Source organism: Chaetura pelagica, unplaced genomic scaffold (assembly GCF_000747805.2).
Source record: "Chaetura pelagica isolate M959 unplaced genomic scaffold, ChaPel_1.0 scaffold308, whole genome shotgun sequence".
NCBI lineage: Eukaryota > Metazoa > Chordata > Aves > Apodiformes > Apodidae > Chaetura > Chaetura pelagica.
Window position 1 is genome coordinate 2,770,907 of NW_009954442.1, and position 24,859 is coordinate 2,795,765.

At 36.0% G+C, this 24,859-nt stretch overlaps 1 protein-coding gene across 1 annotated transcript in view; it reads right to left on the reverse strand.

Annotated features, from left to right (window-relative positions):
- Window positions 1–24,859, reverse strand: part of IL1RAPL1 (interleukin 1 receptor accessory protein-like 1) — a 586,373-nt gene that overhangs the window by 58,560 nt on the left and 502,954 nt on the right. The gene's annotated exons all lie outside the window — the stretch shown is intronic.

Sequence of the window (24,859 nt, forward strand, 5' to 3'; positions counted from 1 at the left end):
GACCACGTAACTGTTGAAAAACCAACAGATCACTAGGTGTACCATTAATTCATTCTTTGAAATAAAAATGTATAGTATAATGGAAAATATTTGCCCAACAGAAAGCTTCAGAAGGCTAGTTTTACAACCAAATAAAACAAAACAATTAAAATGGAAAAAAACCCCACCCAGTTATTAAACCATGATAGAACATGTTAGAACAGTATTCTAACAGTAAAATGATGACAAAATTAATAGTGCAAGAATTCTTTATTGAATTCATAGTGAGTTTGAAGATGAAGTCTAAAAGATTTTCTATTTCATTTTATCTGAGAAACAAATTTTTCTCAGAAACATTTTAATAAATTATTATAAACTTCCCTTTAAAAATGTTCTCTGATTTGAAGGAGTAAAGCTTCAGTTTGCTTCTGTGATTTATAATTTTTGTTGTGTCTGATTTTTATAATTTTATAATCTTACAATTTTGCAAAGAAAAACTTGCAGATTTTGTATGTTAACATATGCTAAACCAGTATTCAAGGTGAACAATTGTTTTTTTTTGATCCTGTTGACTTTGTGGTCAGGGAGCTCAGAACGAATTACAGCAAGTTTTGAATGCTTTTGTCTGACCAGATCAATTTCAATATGCTTCTTTAGCCATATATCTAAAATGATATTTTTGTTCTCTTCTCTGACTGTGGCTATTACATACATGAGTAAAGAGTTACTTTCTCAAACAAAATTGTTATGTACATGTGATCTTACTCTGGCCTTGATTTTTCATTGCCTGTGGCTGCTTAATTATGTACAAAATGAGCATAATGAAACTGTTTGTTTTTTTTACAGTATTTTATTCTATACTTCTAGGTAAACACTCTGTAAGCAACAGAAATCATGCATGTACTTTCCTCTCACCCTCTTTGTGCATCTAGGGTGCTCTTCTTTAAACAACACAAACACAATCTTTTTTGAAAAAAATCTAAAATTTAATTTCCATTTCTTTTTATTTTTAGTAATACCTGTTAGACTCAGAAAATCCAAAGAAAAAAGCCTTTACTTTGGTTTCCCATATTTAAAGTTTTAATCCTGTTCTAGATACCAAGTTAATTTATTCTATTGGCACTGCCTAGACGCTTGAAAAGAAACCACAGGAGAACTGAAGTATTTCCTTATCATCAGGCAGCAAAAAGAAAATTTATCTCTTTTCCTCTCATCATATCTTGAGCTCCCAAAACTGCAATGCTTGCCAAAAGAATGTCCTCCAATCATATTTGTTTTTTTTCAATCTGCTATTACTAATTAACTAAATTAACTAACTAGGTTCAAGAGACTAAAATTGGCAAATAAATTATTTGCCAAAAACCTCAAAGTTGGGGAAGACTGATCTTCTGTATTTCAGTGGAAGTTACACAAGCTGTAAATAACATATAGCTAAAAAAAACCCCTAACAACAACAACAAAAACCACCAAAAAACCAAGCCCAAAACAACAAAAGAGCATAGTAAGTAATCAGGATTTACTAGTAATATGGAATTATGACAGATTTCTGTAGGTGTGGATTTTGATCACTTGGCAATTTCAGAACAGAAATTTCTCTGACTTAACAAATTTACTTCCCATTACAAAATTATAAATGAGATGAAAACCAGATTGTGAGTGAAGCTGTACATTTTGATGTCCAAATTATTAATGTTTGATTAAGAGGAAATATTGATACATAGTTGTGACTAGCTTTTACTACGCTAATTATAGCTGTATCCCACAACTGACGATAAAAATTAAAATGATGATACTTGAAGGATTCTTTCTCAGAAATAAAATTCTCCTTTTTTTGGGGTGTGTTTTTTTTTGGTGTTTTGTTTTTTTTAGGAAAGCTGTTAGAGAGGTGTTTTGTAATGAAACAGCTTGTGAAGGTTTTCAAAAATTCTTTTCAACTTAAAAGTATATATAGCAAAAGCATTGACAATGTCAGAATCCATCATTGTTATATGAATTTTTTTTTAAGACTTCAAGTATGGACTGCCATACAATTACATATCCCAAATATTAGAAATGAATAAATAATGGAAGGCAAAAATTGAAAGAATTTGAGAAACAGTTGCCACTTAATAATTTTTATCTGCTCATTATTACCTCAGTATCTCAACTTCTGACCTGCTGCTTTACATCCCTTCTTATAGTTTTCCCAAGAGGCCAGCATTTGGAAAAGAAAATAGATTTTGAAGCCACCTTCTGAAGCTTGCCTGAGTGTTTTGATTCCTCTCCAAGGCTCAGAAAGAGCAGGAAATCATCCTCTGGATATCAGAGCCTCTCCCTGTCACCACTGAAATTCGGACACCATGATGAACTCCGAGGTCAATGGAAAGTTTCCCTGTCAAATCTGCAGAGAACTGGTGTTAAACTTCACTGGCTCTAACAAGATTTGAACCTGAGTGTCTGCAGAACAGTTTATGCATTCAAAATTGCTTGTTTCAAAACTGTTTTCTGAAGTCGATTGGCCTTATTAATATCAGTCTTGGTTCATTTTGTGTTGCTTGAGTTTCAAAATGTTTCAAAATAATTATATGCTTAATGTAATAAGTCTCTTCACATAGAAACTCTTTTTGTCAGGAGAGGCTTCTTTAAACAGCAAGACCCTTATAGGTCTTGATCCAGGGTCTTTACAGGGAAATACCCTCTAGGTCATGTGCATTCTTGAAACCATGCCATTAAATGGCATCTGAAATTCCTACGGCTATAGTAACATGGTATTAACCTATATAAAAGTACAACTGAAGTATACTTGCAAATATTTAGCCTTTTGAACAGTTTTCAGCTTTCAAAAATGGAGGAGGAATGAAACACTGAATTTGTACAGAGACATTTGAGATCCTTACATGAACATTTTAAGTAATAATTTCATGTAAATACAGATGTTACTTAAGCAATAGTTGACTAAACTGCAAGTTCAATTAATGTACTAATTTAATAATTGCTTTAGGGTATTCATTTTTTTGGTCTGTATTCTAATGCTCCTGAAATTTTTGTATCAATTCCAATATTACTGCTGGTGCCAGTGAAACCACTCATATGTGTAAGGCTAAGTATATACCTAAGCGTATTGCTTCATCAAAGCATTTCATGTACTGCTAGTCGCACATCACACATCTGTGCTTCTTTTGTGCCCTTTTTTCCAGTTTTTGCTCATAGATCTGTGACATATTCTGAGATCTGCTGTTGGAAAGAGACAGCTCAGTGACCAAGCTCCCTCTGCTTGGTGTCTTATTTTACATTCTAAGCTTTCCTCGGAAATGGTAGTATCTCTGTATTGTGCTTGTTTCTTGTCTAGCACAACTGCCCCAGCGCACTGACATAATGCAAAGAAATACATAAACAAATCAAGAACATATACAATATTGCAAGTCTGTTCACACTTTTTTTTTTATATCCCCATTTTATTTTATTTTTTAATCTTGTAGACATTTGGGACTAATAATCTGTTGCTGAAGTTCTGCTTTAGAAATCCAGAAAATATTCTTGTGCATTCAATTATTTATATATAGTTTGTTATTCTACATTTTGATTCTTGTTGCTTATGTCATTCTGTTTGTGTTTTTCAGACAGCTTACCAGGATGAGTAGACTTTCCTAAGTTCATACATCTGTATGTATATTTCCAGTCCCTGAGTGCCACAAAAATGATGTCATCTTGGTGTGTTGAATTCACCAAATATTTAGGACTCCTGTGCTGAAAATCTGTCTTAGAACACCTTGATTCTATCCACACAGGGATTTCAAACAGATTTCAGATAAACTGTTTTTTAATCTTTTTTTATTGTATGACACTTACCTACATGAAAGACTAGAGACTTTTCCTTACAAGCTATTTAATAACTTCTTTGGCAACTTTAAGAATAAAATACATTATATCACTATTTTTAACTATAAAAGTGGCCTAGCTTAAAGACATATGAAAATTTTCCCTGATTGTTTGAACTTTTAGGAGGTAATTTAAGTACAAGGGTACACATCAGATGCTTAGAGAGAGACTTGAAAACACCTTGATTTCTTTTATTACACTTTTAAAATTTTTAGTTTCAAGGACCCGATAATTTGAAACCATGTTATTTTTAATGTGGGAGTGCTGGATAAACTTCTGTCTCAAATAAGATGTTCTTAGGCAGGTATAGACTGGTAATGCAGATTTTTCTTTGATAAATATTTATTAGTTTCATACTATTGATGGATTCTCAAGTGATGCAAGCTGTCTGATCATTACTGCAGGAATCACATGGTGAGGATACATCCAGATTGAGTAACTGGCGATATGTCCTCCTGATACATTCTCATTTATAATGCCTCCAATGTCAAGGGTAGGAAAAAAAGGATGTTAATAAGGCAGAAACTACAGGTGTTCAGTGAATATTTCCTAAGAGTCTTTGTGGGGGCGGAAAGAGCAGTTTGGTATTTTACCCTATCCATTTCAGAACTGCTAGTTCTCTTTTGGAAGATGTCTTTACCTTGCTCCATAAAAGGTTTCGGTAAAAGAGGTTTTAAATTCAGCTCTCATTGTGGATGACTGATAACTAGAATGAGTGTGCAGAACAGGAGGATTATGGAGAAAAATACTGAAACGTGTGAGAGGTCTGAAGGGATTGACATACAAGAATAGATTAAAATTTTAATATGTGCAGAGTAGCTAAACAAAAACTAAGAAGGGATTGATAGTCACGCAGGGAGTAAACACAATAACTTGAGGCAACTGAAGGAAATTAATCAAAAGAAAAATTAGTCAGAAAAAAAAATTAGGGAAAAGTAGAATTGATTAATTTTCCAGAATAAAAGGGGAATTCCCAACACTTCAAGTCTTAAGTCCAATATAGCGGGAAAAATATAATGGTATGTTCTCTTGGGAGAATATTACTTTCTGGCCTACAAGATCCTTTTTATCACTAATTTGTCTGCATATGTAACTCACTTCTGGAAGAATGCCAGAGAAAATACTGAAGCAAATCCTATCAAATCCTGTCTTCTTATTTTCATTTGAGCAAAGGCGATAAATATTAATGATGACATACTCTGGGAAACATACCAATTCTTTAATGCTTAAGGACATGGTAGACTGTAAGACATACTGGAAACTTCATGAATATTCAAATTAAATTATCTTTTTTCTTATCCTCCCTGCTTTACCACCTGTACATTGTAGTGTAATTATCTGTTGTTCAAGAGGTAACAAAGAAACAAGCTTTGGGAATATATTATCCCTTGAGAAATGTAATTAATTACTATTGTTTCACCCAAAGGATTTAAATTCCAGATAATTTATTTTCTAGCATCACTGATGAGCTGACTAGGAAAATGAAACACTTGAGTTTAATTACCAGTTAAAATTACCGTTTTCTAAGCAGGTACTTCATCTTATACCCTTTCTATAATTGTCTCTTCTTATGAAATAATATGCGGTTATGTCTGCTGTCTTTCACACTGTTAACGATGCCTTACTACCAATTTCAAGGCAAAATGAATATGAGATGATTGTAAGATGACTTAAGTGTGGCTTTAGAGTGCTCTAAGCATAGCAGAGTTTATTTTTTCACATATGCTTACTTATTTTCCCAAGACTGGTGCAAAATGAAGACAGGAAGTGATCAAGTATATTATCTGAAATGACACAACAACATTAAAATTGTAATGTCTTTTCAAATATTAGTTTATGAAGTGTAATGCAAATGAGACAATGGATATAAACTGCATTATTAATTTCAGTGACCACTGAATGTAGCACTTGAAGCCAGATTCCCAATGGAGAGATCGTACCTGCAGAACTAGAACTTTTATCTGCAGTTTGAACCAATTCAAGGTAGGTTCATTTCTAACAAAACACATATCAACACTATAAGCTGCAAAAACACAAAAAATTACAAGAAGCAATATTTAATTCACCGCTGCTTAGATAAGATCTGATTTTGTTATTAAAAAAAGAATAGCTTTCCTCTTGCTTGTTAGCTTGCTCAGGTATTTAAAGTCATGTTATCTTTTACATTGTTTATGCTGGATGATTCAATAGCATTGTAGCTGATTCATTAACTGAATTAATAGTTCTGCAGTCTTTTGACCTCCATCTTTTTATGTTGCCACTTTCATATTCTCTGGTATGGTCTTTGTAGTATTCTTTCTCCTAGCAGATGGGAGAGAGGAATTCCACATAGATGAAACTGTGGAAATAAAATTTAGGAATTAAGCACACCAGAAGCCCATCTCAAAATGCAAAATTTAGTCTACTCTGAGTAAGAAAATGTTCATTGCTCTGATGCACTCTGGTACGCATCTAAAGATACTTCAGGAGTCTTAGGCAGAAATTTTTATTTTATTTTATTTTGAACTTATGAATTAGAGTTACCGGAGCTAAGCAAGCTGCTAATGGGATAGAGTTATCATAAAGCTAACAACTGCATATTTTTAAAGGTGACAAAGATTTTCTTTTTCCAGCAGGGATAAAATTTATTCTTATTCATTGCAAATGTCAATTAATGCAGCAAATATGATTTAAAACATGTCTTGTTTTCATGTGTGTTATGTTTTACCAAGGGAGAGTGACATCTAAGAGACATGACAAACCATTTCATAATGCACTGAGCTCTAAAATATGCACAAATAAATTAGAACTGAAGGTCTCCAATACCATTACTGTTCATCTAACTTGTTTCACGTAACAATAAAAAGCTGGTTTTGCCTCAATAGATTATTACTGACCCTTGCAAAATGGCATACCTCTCCATCAGAAAGTAAGACTTCTAAAATATGTTTAGAAAGCCTAATTTCCAAAGCAGCTTCTCCTTATTCCCACTTCCATTACACCTACAGTAGGTGAGTAGTAATCACATGAACATTTAAAAAAAAAAAACCACAACAAACATGCACACACACAAAACCAAACACAAGAAACCCCAAACAGTTCCAGTCATTGCAGACACATCAAGCTGGGAAATCTCGTAATCCATTTTTATCTGAAGAGCCAACAACATCACCTGATGAGCTGAGCTAGAAATGGATGGTTCATATTATCCAAATCAGGAATCCCTAACTGTGAGGAATTTGATCTGCCTCAGGCACTTTTCAGTGTTTGCTCAAAACCTTAAGTCTGTTTTGTTTTGTTTTGTTTTGTTTTTTCTTAGGCATAAACTGAGCCAGAGAGAAATGCAGCTGATTATATAAGAAAAAAACAAAACAAAACAAAACAATAAAACAACTTGTTTTCTTCTTGTTTTCCTACAACAACAATGGAAATTTTTTATAATTATTATTTTTACTGTGGTAGCTAATCAGGAAGACTGCCACATTTCTGTTGGCAGTGCATAAGCGCAGGGACAGTCACATCCCTACTCTACAACATCTAAAGTAACAAACCATGAAGTGGCAATCAGATCCAGCAGATTCCCATTTTCAAGTCACAGGAATTTAAAATCTTAGGTAAGGGATTCTTTGGCAAAGCTTTAATCTAACAAAGCTTTCCTTTGGGTCCTGTTTTCAGGAAGGCAAAGTCTCACCTGCTGCAATATATTTCTGACCTAACTTTGTTCCTGCATGGCTCACAGAGGGCTTTCTTTTCCTTACACCAGTCTACTTTGTTTGAATGTGATTTTTGGCACAATAATATACCATCATCATTAATTATTGATTGAGTTGGAGTGAGTCAGCTCAGACCTTTCCCTGCAGAGGCAGCTAGTGAGCCGCCAAAGGCAGCAAGATGTTATGAGACCTATAATGCCCCATAACTTTGATATGCAGTTCACACTGACACCTCATTTAAGTGATAAATATTTTAGGAGGGAAGCAGACAGATAAGTGAATAAGCAAATTACTTCATAGATTCCTATTTATAAAATGCTTGCTCCCACATTCTGTTAAAAATTACTTATTAGAGAATTGGAAATTTGCTTTCATGAAATGACCATCACCCTCCTCCAGCCACAGAACCGGTGCTGAAAATGGCACACAGACACAATCTTCTTTTGAAGGGAGAGTGCTTGCCCTGCATCAGAGATCAAAAGCCCTGACAAAATTGTTCCAGTCTCAACACATCATTTGTGTGAGTAGATGTGCCTATCATTTAAGAACAAGAACAAAAAAGTAACATTTTATTTATTACTCATTCTCCTTGTACTTTAATTAACTTACAGAGGGTCAAAAATCCTGTTTATGCTTCAAATAAAGCTTCTTTGCGCCTTTGAAATAGTTGGTGTATTTGAACTTGTTCCCTGATAAACGTATGGTTGTTCTGAGGCCACCCTTATATAAAATACTTTCTTCTTTCTCTGTCTATCTGAGATTTCACTCACTTAGAAGATAATTTTTTTTCTGCAAAATGTTTATCTGTCACTTCATTACTGTTTTGATCTGTCATGCAAACTGAATATGTTTGCATTTCTCAAAATATTTGCTAGTGTGATCTAATAAAAGATCCTTATTAGAAGCCAAGATCAAGGTATTTTAAACAATTTATTACACAACTGAGTAGGACACACAGTCTGAAGGAAGTATTCCCCTAGAGAGAATCACAAAATAGTTTGGGTTGGAAGGGACCTTAAAGATCATCTAGGTCCAACCCCCCTGCCGTGGGAGGGGGCATTCTGCCCCCAAAGCAATAGGTACACCTGCAGCATGCAATACAGGACTACATAGTTACTTTCAAGCAAGAGGATCTATCTGTATGACACACCTGTGCAGGGATGGCAGCTCTTGTCCTAAATGTGTTAATAGGCACGGTAGCAGTCTGTATACGAAGTCTTCCACCCTGTAAGCAGTTACTAATTCTGCCGCCAGTTCTTGAGCTAGTCCAGGTCTATTCATGTAGATGTTGTAACACATGGTGCAGTTTTGCTTAGAGAAGTGCCTTTTCTTCCAGCCAAGGCTTTTGCCTGAGTGATGAGTGGTAGCAGCAAAAGTGATATGTCTGAACTCTTTGACTGATTGTTCTTTTCTTGTCCTCCTTTGACTTCGGGTGTTTTAAAATTCTTTCTAATTGATATTTCCCACTACTGCTTCCTGTTTCTGAACTATGACTCAAAGAGGCAGCTTTAGTCTGTGCCTCATAACATCCTTCTGTTCCTTGGTTCCTCTGCTCCACTGATATTTTTTCCCACCTTCTACTGTCCTTGAGAATCTAGCATATCCCCTGTCTCTCATAACCTCATCAACTTGCAATAAATGGACAACACATTAAATACATTTAGTAGTCTTGGCAGCCATATCTACTAATCCAGATTTTGCCTTTTGAGGTCAGCGCCCTCCTCACAGTCCAGAGAACCCTGCTATTTCCTTTTCCCTCTTTCTGTCACAGAAAAAAAATAATATTGTATTATTTCTTGGAAGGAGCACATTATTCCCAGAATCTTGCAGCTAACATCCTGCAAACTTTTGGATATAAAGGTAGATTTATGTCCTCTCGTTCTAAGGAAGCCTAGAGTCCAGCCCTACTCCTAGGAGTGTGCGAGGGTAAGGTAAGAGCAGAAAAGGTCCAACCAGCATGTTTCAAAATAAAGGACTGATCCTCCAATCCATTTTTAAGAGAGCAACTTCAGTTTCTAACTCTGTGACAGAGTTTAGATGCATGAATCCCAATCTGACAGGAATAATTCTCCGCAGACCTGAGTTAAGTACCAAAGTCTCTGAGAAGGGTGACATTTAAGTTAAATCCTGCTCTTCAGTATTCATATGAGGTACTTGAGATGGCTCTCTTCTGCTATGAAGCTTAGTCAAGTGTCTCATTTTCCTCAGATAAGCAGTTTACAGGACTGTGTTTTCTACTTTGGATTCCAGTAACTAAAAATTAAGATGTAGTAATGTTTATCTCTGCAGTGCTTAAAATACTTTTGAATAGTTTTTGAATATTCTTTACACTCTTCAATCTTTATATTACACTGGACTGAAAAATCTCTTCATTCAGTCAAGCTACACCTTATTTTCCAAATCAAAATATAAGTCACTGTAATCAGATTGATTTATACAGATAATTAACCAAAAGAAATATTAATAGAGCTCTCATTAACCTAATAATTAGGACCATATACTCTAAAAAGAAGAATGAAAGATGGAGGGCTAACAGGCAGATAATAAACTAAATACATTTTTAGCCTAATTATAGTCCATTTATGATTTTCTCTGTACAAAGGTGATGATGATTAATTTCCATTGGATTTTAACATTTTTCAGTGGAATTATGTTAAAGAAGACATGCAAGCATAATTTCTGTGAGCACAGGTCTCTAATTAAAATCTTACATTATTTTATTTGTCATCAGATGCACTGTGAATAACTCCATACATCATCATCATATAATATACAGGATGTATAATATTTCCATATGAGCAAATGGCCCATGCCAAATCTTCTATCCCTACCATTCCATGATACATCTTTTGTAGCAGACCTTCAAAATAGAAACAACTGTGAACAGAGATCCTGAAGCTGAGAAAGTTTAAATTATGACCAAATAAGGATTTGGGGTTGGGCCTTAGGAAAGTATGACTCAAAATGGTCGATTTTTAAATACCACTTCCTCCAAACCCAAGATAGGTGCATTCCTACAAATACAAAATCAGGCAGAGGTGGTAAATGACCTGCATGGATAAGCAAGGATCTTCTGAAGAAAGTCTCATGGGAGAAATAAATGTACAGTTCATGGAAGAAGGGACTTATTACTTGGAATAACTATAGAGATGTCGTTAGGGTATGTAGGAAGGCAACGAGAAAGGCCAAAGCCCTCTTAGAACTTAAGCTGGCAAAGGAAGTAAAGGAGAACAAAAAGAGATTCTTCAAATATATCAGTAGTAAAAGGAAGAATAAGGAAAATATGGGCCCACTGCTGAATGAGGTGGAAGCCTTGGTAACAAAGGATGCAGAGAAGGCAAACTTGCTGAATTCCTTCTTTGCTTCAGTCTTTACTAAGATCAGCCCTTACTAACTTCAGACCCTGGATACAGGAGAGGAAGCCTGGAGGAGGGAAGACTCTCCACTGGTCAATGAAGAGTGGGTTAGAGATCAGTTACGTAAATTGAATGTGCACAAGTCCATGGGCCCTGATGAGATGCACCCAAGAGTGTTGAGAGAGCTGGCTGATGTTACTGCCCTACCACTCTCCATCATTTTTGAAAGATCACAGCCAACAGGAGAGGTGCCTGATGCCTGGAGGAAGACAAATGTCACTCCAGTCTTCAAAAAGAGCAAGAAGGAAGATCCAGGAAACTACGGACCAGTCAGTCTCACCTCCATTACGAGAAAAATGATGGAGTGGCTCATTTTTTAAGTCATCTCTAAAGCACATGGAAGAGCAGAAGGTTAACAGGAGTAGTCAGCATGGATTTGCCAAGGGGAAATCATGCTTGACTAATCTGTTAGTCTTCTATGATGTTGTGACTGAATGGATAGATGCAGGGAGACCAGTGGATGTAGTCTACCTTGACCTTAGCGTGGCTTTTCATACAGTCTCCCATAACATCCTTGTGAGCAAGCTCAGAATATGTGGGATAAAAATTGGATATTGAGATTATTGGATAAAATTGGATAAAATTGGATATTGAGATTAAGAACTGGCTACACAATACAGCCCAAAGAGTGGTGATCAATGGTACAGACTCCAGCTGGAGACCTGTAACTAGTGGAGTCCCTCAGGGATCAGTGCTGGGTCCAGTCCTGTCCAACATCTTTATCAATGTCCTTGATGACGAGACAGAGTGTCTCCTCAGCAGGTTTGCTGATGATACAAAACTGGGAGGATTGTTGATTCACAGGAAAGCTGTGCAGTCATTCAGTGAGACCTGGACAGGCTGGAGAGCTGGGCAAAGAGGAACCTAATGAGGTTCAACAAGAGCAAGTGGAGAGCCCTGCTCCTGGGAAGGAACAACAAAATGCACAAGTACAGTCTAGGAAGTGATCTGCTACAGAGCATGTCCATGGAGAAGGACCTTGGAGTTCTGGTAGACAACAAGTTATCCATGGAACAGCAATGTGCCCTTGTGGCCAAGAAGGACAATGGTGTCTCGGAGTGCATTAAGAGGAGTGTCTCCAGCACATCAAGGGAGGTTTTCCTCCCCCTCAGCCCTGGTGAGACCTCACTTGGAGTATTGTGTTCAGTTCTGGGCTCCTCAGCTCAAGCGGGATAGGGATCTACTTGAGGGAGTCTAATGGAGGGCTATGAGGATGATTAAGGGACTGGAACACCTGTCTTATGAGAAAAGGCTGGGACACCTGGGGCTTTTCAATCTAGAGAGGAGAAGGCTGAGGGGGGATCTGATTAATGTCTTTAAATACATGAGGGCTGGGCATCAAGAAAGTAGGAACAAGCTCTTTTCACTTGTGCTCTGTGATAGGACAAGGGGCAATGGATTCAAACTTGAGCACAGGAAGTTCCACCTCAATATGGGGAAGAATTTCTTTACTGTGAGGGTTACAGAGCATTGGAACAGGCTCCCTAGAGAGGTTGTGGAGTCTTTTTCTCTGGAGACTTTCAAGACCCATCTGGATGCCTTTCTCAGTGATCTGCACGAGTTGGGTTTTTTTTATCCTGCTCTGGCAGGGGGGTTGGACTTGATGCTCTTCAGAGGTTCCTTCCAACCCCTAACATTCTGTGATTCTGTAACTTCTCCAAGTAAGCACTTCAACTGTCATTTTATTTTGGTGAAGGAACTGAAGAAATTCCTAACAGTTGTTCTTACTTTTCAGTCCTTGTTATTTCCTTTTTAGTAAGACAGTAACATTGAGAAATGCTGGTTTATTGTAGACATCACTCCTTGATCAGTTAGGAATGTTTCACACTTTTTCTGTAACAATTCTGCTATGTCAAGAGCAGAGCTATAGCCCATTTATCTGTCTCCACTTGAAACAGTAATGATATTATCAAACATTTTAGATATTAAAAAAAAGTCTATAGATTCCAAATGTATAATGCATAACTACTCCAATAAACCTGCATGTCATTTTTAGTGCAAACTCTCTACACTTTTAAAATAAAGCTTTGGAAAAGGCTCTGATTCTTTTTTTTTTTTTTTTTCCCTATAATTCTACAAAGCAAAATAAGCAAGACACAGTACAAAGACAAAAAGGAAAATGTCACCTAAAACATAAAAAGGAACAAATACAATGTTGTGAATTCATAGCAGCATTTCATTTTAACCAATCTCCCATTCTTGAGTGCTAGAAATGACCCATTGTTGAAAAGCTATGTGATTTGTGACAGTGGTGATGTGAGAGTTCAGTGTTGAAATCTGTAAACACAATTCTATTTCAGCAATTGCTTAAATGAGCACAAAAGACCATTTTTAAAGATTTAGTTGTGTTTTTTTTTTCCTGTTTCTTAAATCCACATTTAAGCAGGTCACAAAAATCCTTATATTTCGTCCTCGTATGGTGCTCCTTACAAATTACACCACTCTTCAGGAGAGCCTTAAATTGACAAGTTGCAACTAAAGCTTCCCAAAAAATAAGCACATTGCAATTTATTCAGGGATACAAACATGTCTCACTTTGTCAGCTTTCAGGCTGTTGAGCTCAGAAAAATAGGTGCAACTTCCCATTAAAGGTCTGCTTTAAGCCTGGTAGTTAAGAACATAAAAATGGTACCGTTTTCTAAATTCTAACTACAAACTGCTTAGAGTATTGATTTTCTAAAGTGCTGAGCACTCTGCTGTTCCCTTTAAAGTCATAGCTTTGACAAGGCAAGATAAATGTCTAGTGATTCTGTGTGTCCAGCTTTAGATGCCCATACATATGGGTACTTTTGGTATTTAGGCTACATGTATAGATACTTGAATAAAGACATTCCTCTCTTTCTACTGAAATTGTTCTACAGGGATTCATAGTCTACAAACTGGCTTTCCCTGTGTTTCAAGGCATCAGATGGTGTGCTCAGCCAAAAAGGCCAGTTAAAAAAATATCAGATGTGAATTCTGGGAGTGTAATCAAGTTGAAAACATGCAATAGAAGCATAACGGAGAATGACTGCAATTTGTTTCTTTTGTTTACCTGATGAGCTTTGAAACTTCTGATATTCACAGCAGACCTAGCTGTTTACATGCACTTTTCCTGAGCAAGCTGTAATAGTTATATAGTGTGCTTGGTGTTTACACATTTAACTAATATATTGCAAGGCATTTTTGTAAAGAGCTTGCAGGGAAAATTCAGCTCCAGACACTAGGCCATACTGGACAGTATGATAATTCATTATAACAAGAAATGACTGGCTGAAGGAAGCTTGGGAGTTGTCTCTGAATACTGGGAAAGAGCAGCCAGAAGAGGCAGACTGAGCTATCTGAGGGATCAGAGGATGATAGGAAGTTAGGCAAGAGAAGAAGAAACTTGGGGAGAAAAAGAACTAAGGAATGTGCAGAAGGAAAGAAACTAGAAATGGAGATATTGGTGAGATTGCAAAGAGTTTTGTCATCAAGAATTATTAGCTTTACCATGATATAAAGGAGAAAAACAGCCAATAAAGGGATTCATAAAGGAGAGAGACATGAGCATAGCAAAAATTAGGAAAGGATGACTCCTTTGGCAATAGTATTGAAAACACATTAAATTGGGAGAGTGGTAGGCAGTGGGGGTTGATAATTTTTGGGGAAACAAAGACAGTCATGCTTGCTTTACACACATACATGAATTTCAGCAACACACTATTGTGGAACCAGTGGTTCCCAGAGATTTTAGAGAGAAGAAATCACATATTCTAAGCATTTGAGCATGTTTGTGTTTTAAAAACACATTCATACCACCAGTATTTCATTGGAAGACACATTTGCATTGCAATACATAATTTCTTCCAAGAACCCTGAATCAAGGACATACTGCAGTCTGTCATTTTGAACTCTAGACTTCATTACCTTAATGGGTTTAAGTTAGACCCTTAATCACATATGATACTGCCTATCACTGTAATAATATTCTTCAGTCATAGAAGGAAGATACATGGTTGGCAGCCTGCTAACAGTACTGTTGGCCATAGCAGGCTGTTTTGGCTGATGCTGAGTTCCTTTGCTGTGGTGTCAGGGAGAGACGGCCACCCGCCTTCCAAGTCCTGCTATTCAGCAAAGAAGATAACAATGAAGGTACACTCTGTTTGGTGGCCTGTTACCTCATTTTTCTGTTAATTCTTTAAGACTGGATTAGGGGAGCTCTGGGAGAGCTGCAGCTTATATCTGCAGGAGGCAATGCTTCTGTTGCTCCTGCAGCTTTGTGTTTCTGTTTGCCAAGTGAGTGAGCCCCACTTAACTCCCATTGGTCTTTACTCATCAGATACCTGCAGCCTTGTATTGCTACTGTGGTGTGATTTTCCACACTGAGAAAAAGCATCAAGGGAAAGAAGTTAATTAGGCATGGAAGATGACACCAAGGATCATAACTTCTGCCCCTAAACTGTGAAGCAAATGACATAATGAAAGTTAATATAATGAAGCAAGTAGATGGACTTTGAAACAGTAGCCATGTCCAGGTGGGTAAAATGACCCTGCTTTCTTTACTAAATAATAAAATATAATTTTAACTTACAAAAGTCTTTGTGCAATGTAAATCTTCATAAAAAGATTTTTAAAGCTGCTGCTTTCTCTTTTTATTAATTTTTAAAACATTCTCTCCTATGCTCTGAGAATATGGTCCACAGGTGAAAAGAAAGACTGCAATATTCACACCACCTGGTAAAAGATTTGACTGTTAATGCTGGTCCCTCCTGTTAGTGGTGTGGATAGTCATATTCCAGCCAACAGTTAATGTTTGGGAAATCTTATCTTATTGAAACCATTTTGCTCAAGTGGGTTGGCTCTTTTAGTTCTTCTAATATCTAGAGAAGATTGCTCTATTTAAGTATTACATATAATGTAGCCATATGATTTAAATTCAGATAATATTTTCCACCTCCAAAATATCTCAGTTACCCCTGCAGAGAATATTATTGTTTATTCTAGTGCTCAAAAAATTTCAATGAACTATGTAAGTATGCTATTATTTATTTTGTTAAAACATACTGTCTAATTTTGAAAAGCACATTTAGCAAAGCACAACAGCAAGGTAATAAAGCAACAAAATTCCATCCCCTTTAAAATCAAGTGAGGGGAATCATTTTAATGTAAAAATAAATAAGGGAACAAAGAAGTATCTGAAATATCTGCGGTGACTGGCAATAAAATCGAGTACAATAAAATCATAAAACCAAAGCCTCTGAAAAATCTGTCCTTCAGGTGTCATCTCGGTCAATTCAAGAAATCACAGGACTTGCCATGACAAAGCACTACTATGACATGACAGGTTCTGCTGTACCTAAGTCCCAGTCAGGCCTCAAGGTTAAAGCTATATTTGTTTTTTCAGAGTTTTTCATAATAATTGATAAGGTTATATCCATAAATATTATAATATATAATCTGAAAATTTCGAATAGGTTAAAAGGCAATCTATCATAATCTTTAAAATGTGATCTTAACAGCTTTGTAGTTAAATTAGGCCATGAAAAATGGCTGAAGGTTGTCTATGAAAAAGCACTTTTTTATGACAAAGATAATTGAAGCCATAGAGAGAAAAGTACAAGCTGAAAATTATTTAGAAAATTAATCATAAAAGAGTGTCATTATATTCCTTAAGAGAGAAAATAACTTTTCTATTTGCCCATCTCTAATTAATACACCTCTCTCTGTACAGACAGGCTAAGAGAATGTCAAAATGTTAATGATGAACATGTCAAAGTTAGACTTTAACACTTACATTCTACATAAGGCTCAGCAGTTAAAAACAGTGTTTCTGACATGCTTGTAATACAACATGACATGAGTCTTTGTGAATCTCTTTTTTTTCTAGATATAAGACAAAGACGTTTGGAAAAAAATTCCCCCTCATATCGAAGTATTATCCAAGAAAGACTGTTCTAAGAGCACTTAAAATTTAACTTCAGCCCGCATATAAAATTACTTAATTTTTTCTCAAAATGTGAATCTTTATAATTATAAGATAATGAAAATGACAGGACAGAATATGAAGAGTATTTCAAATAATAATTTTACTGATTTTAGCTCTGAACTATTTAAGTGTGTATAAATGCAAAAAGAGATCCATTTGAGTTTGGTTTATGTTTCTAGTGTTTTTTTTCCCTATTATGTGCAAATTTCTATACATTTAATTACAACCAGATCACAACCAAAGAGATGTTATAATGCAGTTCATCAAAGTTCAGGGCTGTTATGCCTCTGCCCTCTTATCCCCCAGTTTGCTAAATAGAACAGACCAAAAAATATCTTCTCAGAAAAGAACAGGAAAATAAAATATGTATTTCTGCCTATGCTTCTGTTAGTTGCTGAATGCAGTGTAAAGGAATTACTGTGATAATCCTGTAACATTTTATTGTTCCTCTACAGAGAGAAAATCAATAGTTCGATCAAACCAGCTGCTGAGAAAGCAGAGAATAAGTTACTGAAATCTTCCTGTTGCAAAACAATGTAGTCTGCAAAAATGGCTAGACTTATGGATTGCATGATTTTTGGTGTGGAAAGAGTTGTGTATGTAGAGACATGAAATTAGAAGTATGTCTTTCATGCACAGTGGTTTAAATATAATGTTTGTCACTAGGATACTTAATTAAGAATACATTTTTTAACCAAGCTGGAGCTCATGCAGAAGAAAGTATATAGAATAGCACACACAAAAAAAAAATAAAAATCTGTAAATTCACTTTATCTGAGAATAAAAAACGTACTGATAAGAGGGTATTACTTGATCTTTCTCTACTTCAATCTTAAGTTTCTATGTTTTTCTTCCAAAGGTGATTTTTGGTGGATAAACTACGTTTTGGAAGGTAAAGAAACCACGCAGATAGAATACTCATCATCCCTCAGATATTGAATGCAGTAAGCAATTATGTAGTTTTTGGATACCAGGGGTGTCTCAAAAAGGCAACATTGAAGTATATGTACATACTTGTACATATATATACTCATATGAGTTGTTAGACTTACTAGCATACCTACTAGGAATGGCCCCATAAATAAGTACATTTTAAAGATTTTTTTCAAACACTTAATCCATGTAACATGATTACTTAGGCTTCTTTACATCTGGCCATGAATAAAAAGGTCTAAGTAGATGACCCTTATTGTTGTATTAAATGAAAAATGGCTACAAATACTTAGCTTGAAATGTGTCGGTGTGTGTAAACTTCTAGTGAGACCCCAGAAGAGCAGTGCAGCATAAGTATTCTCCCATGACTTGTTTGCCTTTCATAGACAAAGGAAATTATAATCTAAAACTGGTTTTATAAGGCAAAAGGTTTTAAGGCAAAAGATATAACTAGTTTGTACTGGTGTCTAATTGAGAATGAGATTTATAATTCTCTGTAGTCCACTGTGTTGTCTACATCTGTATTGACTACAACAGGAACGTAGGAGCCTATTCAATATGAATAATGAAAATGCAGTATCTGAAGAATTATTACAAGGGATTTTAAAATTTATGAGGGAGGAGACGCTGAGCAAATGTACCCCAGGACTTCCTGAGCTTGCTCACAAGGATGTTATGGGAGACTGTATGAAAAGCCTTACTAAGGTCAAGCTAGACTACATCTACTGGTCTCCCTACATCTATCCATTCAGCTACAACATTCTAGAAGGCTATCAGGTTAGTCAAATATGATTTCCCCTTGGTAAATCCATGCTGGCTACTCCTGATGACTTATTCTCTTCCATGTGCTTAGAGATGACCTCCAGAATGAACTGCTCCATCATTTTTCCAGGGATGGAAGTGAGGCTGACTGGTCTGTAGTTTCCTGGATCTTCCTTCTTGCCTTTTTGAAGACTGGAGTGACATTGGCTTTCTTCCAGTCCTCAGGCACCTCTGCTGTTTGCCATGATCTTTCAAAAATTATAGAGAGTGGTAGAACAACATCAGCCAGCTCTCTTAACACTTGTAGGTGCATCCCATCAGGGTCCATGGATTTGTGTATATTCCGTTTACCTAACTGATCTCTAACCCAAATGCCATTGGCCAGTGCAGAGTCTTAATTCCTTCAGGCTTTCTCCCTTTCTTCCAGCGTCTGGTATTCACAAGGGCTGGGATTAGTAAAGACTGAAGCAAAGAAAGTATTTAGCAACTCTGCCTTCTCTGCATCCTGTTACCAGGGCTCCCACCTCGTTCAGCAGTGGGCCTGCATTTTCCCTATTCCTCCTTTTACTACTGATATACATGAAGAAGCCCTTCTTGTTCTCTTTTACTTCCTTAGCCAGGTTTAGCCTTGCTCCACCAGTGTATCTCCTTTTCAGCTTCCCTGATGCTCCTTAGCCTTTCAACTTCCTGCAAATCTGCCACTCAGAACAGGACATCATCCACCTGCTCACAGCACACACGGCAGTTGTCACTGCCACTTTTTGTCAGCAAAAGGCTCTGACACTCCCTGCAGCACAGCTGCCTGTTTTTATGGGTTCTCTGCCTGGGTTCCCGCATCTACCCTGACTGGTGCTGAGTGCATGGCTGTCTGCCAAATGGAGACCATAGAACCAAAAAAGTGTTGTTTTTTTGTGTGTTTGTTGTTTTGTTTTTTTTTAATAAAAAAGATAAAAAAAGAAGAAAAGCTTAAATTCACTGTTTCATCTTATTGGTACAGATTGCATTCAGCCTCGAAAGAAACTACAACTGGGAGAACACACCACAAAACAACAAAAAAGATATGAGAGGAAGAAAGACTGGTGCAACTCCTAGAGAAATGCCTACTGTATGAAGAATCAACAGCTCAGACAACAGAAAAAATAATTAATATTAGTAGCAGGTTTCCCAGCAAAGTTGCTAAACCAGATGAATTTGGAAAAATGACAGTAGTAAATGGCCTGCAAAAATGTTAGACACAAGGAGGTCTTCTGGGCTGCTGTCCAAATATTGGATGACACCACATCAAAATAAACCTTATCTATCAAGAATTTCTATTTCAGAGATCTCCAACTTTAAAATTGTAACATGAAGCTTCTGTATATACATAAATCTTTCCTAATCTCATGTACTTCTTAAACCTCAGTAATTTCTAGCTCTTTTGTAGCTCTGTAATAGAGATGAGGTTAAATTGTCCTTTCACATCTCTGCAGCTGAGATCTGAGCCAAGCTCTGCAGTGGAGCCCAGTTAGCATCAATTCTTGATCCAAGAAACTCAAATAATTTTAAAAAAACAGTTTGAAATCATGTTGTGTAGGTGAACTACAGCTCTGGATCAGACCCAACCTTGACTGTAGAGCATTACTTCCAACTGATAATTCCAGTTTCTAAGTCATACCAGTTCAGAAACATCCTGAAATTACTTTTGCTTCAGTTGAGGAACTCTTCCATTTATTTGATTCTCTCCCTTCTTGAAACCATATCTATTTTGGTTCTCAGTCACATCCCAACCCACTAATCTTACAGCTCTTGAGACCTGGTCAGTATGACATACTGGGGACAGAAATGCATTACAGTATACAGCAGCATTCAGATAAAAACTGTGTGCTGTGATTTGTTCCCTCCCAGTACCCAAAAGTCAGTTATATTTGCTTTTTTTATTTTTTAAATGAAACTTTAATAAAACCAACACACAATGCCCTCTTCCCCCTGATTTCTCTTGTCTTTAAAAACAAGGACACTATGAAATACTTAGATGTTAAAGAGACCATGGTTCAATCCACTTATTTCCAAATAACTTCTTTATTCTGTCTTTATTTGCTTGATATGTAGGCTAAACCACTCTGGATTTGATGTCTTGAAAAAAAACAACCCAGATACAGGGAAAAACAAAACAAAACAAAAAAATCCTCAGACTTTTGCCTGATAATTTTGCATGTAAGGGAGAGGACAGAGGGAATCCTGAGTTTAAGTTAAACATGCTTGTGACCTAATCTTGAAAAACTCTGTCAAGAGCCGGTGAATTTAAATTTCTTTCATAGCAAAGGAATAATTGAGAGAAGATCTTACTTTTTAAACTTTTGCAAAATCTACTTTTACACATTCTACCTTGAAGCTAGCTGTCACCTAAGTCAATGGAATTAAGTAAACTCTTGTATGATGCACTTCATCAGACCTATTTTAGACATCACTTGTATTTATTCCAAAAGACATCCAGATGAATAGGTCAGATGAAAATACCTATATTGCATATTCCTTCATTTGTTCAGATTACTTTCACTCTTTCTTTGGATCCTGAAGGACTTTATTCACTATATGGCAGAGACAGTTCTGGGTACATGGGGAATCACAGATGTGGCTGGCAACTAAAACAAATAACTGTTTCCAAAGAAAGTCAAGGCATTCTTGCAACAAATTGCCATTTCAAATATTACAACTGTCTGTACAGAAGGTCTGAAGACCCCCTACACCTATTAGTGCCTGAATTCTTATACCTGACTCTTGTTTGTAGGAGGCAGAACTAGGATTTAGGAGGGTTTATTTATTACACCTTGATTTCAATCTTGATGTCAGGAATGGCTACTACTGGAGAGAATCATGTTTGGCAATGTGTCAATACCTTGCATGTGAAATATGCAGAAGTTAATGATTTGACTCTTTCTCCACCCTAAATTACCTTCTGAGACTGTTCTATAAATGTGTTTTTTGTTACCCCACCTACTTCTAAAAACTATATTCCTTATCTTTTAAAACCAAACTGAAGATCTAAAAATCCTTCAGCAACCTGGGTATTTCATGCTATTGGGCTAATTTCTATTTCTTTATTTTTATTTTAGTTGTAATATGTAATAAATATTAGAAGCCATATTCCCACAGAGATGGGCACATTCTAAAATTAGCAAAGCTCGGACTTTCTGTAGATTCTAAAGAAGACAGAGCTGCCTCATTTGGTTCTGAAATGGATATGTTGCATATAGCACATGTAAGGAAGAGTTAACTAACTGTAGCAAAATGTTTTTCTGAACTACTTCTCTCTGCTGGAAATCCCACTATCATACTTAAAATCAAAGATAATGAGAAAGCCTGTAAGCTCAAAAAGCACTACCTCTAATCATGTCAATCTCAGTTTAACATACAATTTTATAAAACAGAGCAGTCTTCCAAAATTCATCTTGAACTATTCTCTTTTTGAATTTTAATACATTATTCTGTTGAATATTGTTACAATGCAGACTGGAATCTGAGTAGCAGAAAACAAACTCTTGCTACACTTGGGACACAAAAGTTAATGTGAAAAATAAAAAAGACCAGTGAAAAAACTTGGAGGAAAGAAGTGGAGTACATGCTGAAGGGTGACCACAAGCAATACAGCATGCCAGGACCAGACAATGAGAAAATCACATGGATTTACACATGAGCAGAACCTAATCTGAAATAGCTGGGCTAAGTGAGAAATACTGCCAAATCCAGTAAGAGTTCTACTTAGTTGAAAGGAATTTCATTCAGCTGAAGGCACATGATACTCCAGTATTGCAGAGGTGTTGACCTTCCTCTTCTGTTTATGACACCATGGGGCACTTGTGACAGCACAGAGAGTACAGGATTTTCCAAGAGTGCTATTTGTAGTGCCTAACATTAGCCATTTAAAGATTGGTTCTCCAGATTTAAAGTAAAATAAAATATATATATATACAAAAAAAATTTGGTCCTTTCTGTTAACATAAGTAAACATCTGCTTCTTGGAGGGAATTTAGCCTTTCCACATTCCTGTGAAAGATAGGGTAATCTTCCTTTAGGAGATGTCCCTCTCTTGCCCTCAAAGATATAGCAATTCTAGGTCTTTAAATTTCAGATAGTCTTAGCTAGGAAATGAAAACAAGTCAAGTTTTGGGAGGGGGAACAGGGAAGCAGAAGAAGGGATGGAAGACAGAAGGAGTTTTCTCATTAATTTTTATGGGTTTGATTTTGTTTTCCCTGGTATCTAATACTCAACTAGTAGAGATTAATACATGTTCCTGCTAACAGCACATGAAATAAATAGTATATGATTTGCAAAAAACTCCATCCAAACATATTGAGAAACATTAATATTTCAAAGTGATGAAGTAATTAAGAAGTTCTGCATGCCTGAAAAACTCAGTAACAACTTCACTTGTAAGTCTATTGACTGGAAGTAAAAATAACTCTCAAAATCTGTTTCTGTTCCTCATGTTTTGTCCTATGAAGTGTCAAAATGGAAAAGCGAGTGTTATTTCAATGATGTAGATGAGGTTTCTGAGTGACTCCAAGGCTTTCTGCATGCTGTGCTTTCCTGATGCCCCCTCCCACTGAGGGGAATGAGGTAGCATGTCAGTTCAGCTGCTATACTGGGATATGGACTGGAAATTTATTTATATGCAAAGTAGATCAAACTGACTTTCTGACAGATATGAAATTATATCTAAACTGCTTTCGAAGTAGATGAAAAGAGAATGGAATGTCAGATGCATTGGTCTTGACAGGCTTGAAGGATATAGCTTTCATTGTTTTATTTGTTTGTATTGTTTCACTAACATCTTTAAAGAGGCAGAAGTTTCACATCCAAACATACCTTACGGAGTGCAATTTCATGTGTGAATGTAGCCACACTTTTGATGGATAGATTCTTGAGTGCAGAGCATTCATCACAAGTTTGAATAATTTTATGTAATTATGTAGTAATATCCAAATCTGGGGTTATTAGTATTAAATTGCACAACAAATATTTAATAGGATCTGAACTTTATGTAATAATTTGGATCTTCACATCTAGAAATGAAAATAAGTAGACATAATTAAACATTAAAAATATAATTATTTAAATTAAGAATAAAATATATATAATCTTCACGTATGAATATACTGCATACATATGACTTAGATTATGTTTTGGTTTTAATGTAACATGCTTTTAGGTAGAGCAGCATTATAATGCAAACATAAAACATAGAGGCAAGTTAATAACATTTGTGCAGTATATTATTTTAGAAAAAGTATATGAGCTATTTCAAAAGCATGCTGGCAGTTTGCTGGTTATTGCTTCTGGAAATAGTCCCATAAAATGAGTGCAAGCTGCCCTCTAAATTATAATGTAATTTTCTTCTTTTAGTGGAAGACAAGCTTTTGGAATGCCATTTTGTTTATCACAAACAGGAAGCACCACTTTTGCTCAATGCAAAAACTTAATCACTTAAGTGAAGTTTGTGGGTTCCATTTAACCTTTGTCAGGAATCTCGTTTAAATATTGTACTACAGAATATGCTTCTGTTCCTATCATGAAAGTGACCTGTCTGAAGAATTATCACTATTGTACATGTGAAGTTATGCTCTGCATGAGTATTTTTGTATGCTGTAGTATCAATCCTACCTACTGGATTTATTTTAACCAGTTACAAGGAGAACATTCTAGAGTATAAAAACTATGATTCCATAAAAGATGAAATGTATTCCCACACCAAACACACACTCTTTTCTTTGACCTAGTTTCCTTTTTTGTGCCTTGTGCGGGGGGAGAAGAAGGGATCTGGCCATTTATTCAGGGTTGATTGCTGGACATTTTGAGTATTTACTTGTCTAAAGTATGTGTAAGATATGTTGGACCTACCCTACTGGTATTACACTGATTAATTATTATTGATAAGTATTCATATGCGGTTAATCCTATATATCTGCCTAGCAAATGTAATGAGCATTGTAAGATGACTTTGAGAAAGAACAACTACAAATCTCACCGAAAACGTCAGCGCCATCTTCACTATGGAACCCTCTTTATTTTATTCATGCTTTGCACATAAGAACTAGGTCTTGCATGTCCCAGCATAACAAGTTCATTATATATGGAATACTTAATTAATGTATATGTGATCAAGGCAGAAATATGTCAATCCTATCTGGAGAAGCTGAATTACTACTTGGAGCAGTCATATTTGTGTCCACTATAAGTGGACCCCAAAAGGTTCCACTATCCAGCTCTTGTAACTCTAAAACTCTTAGGGAAA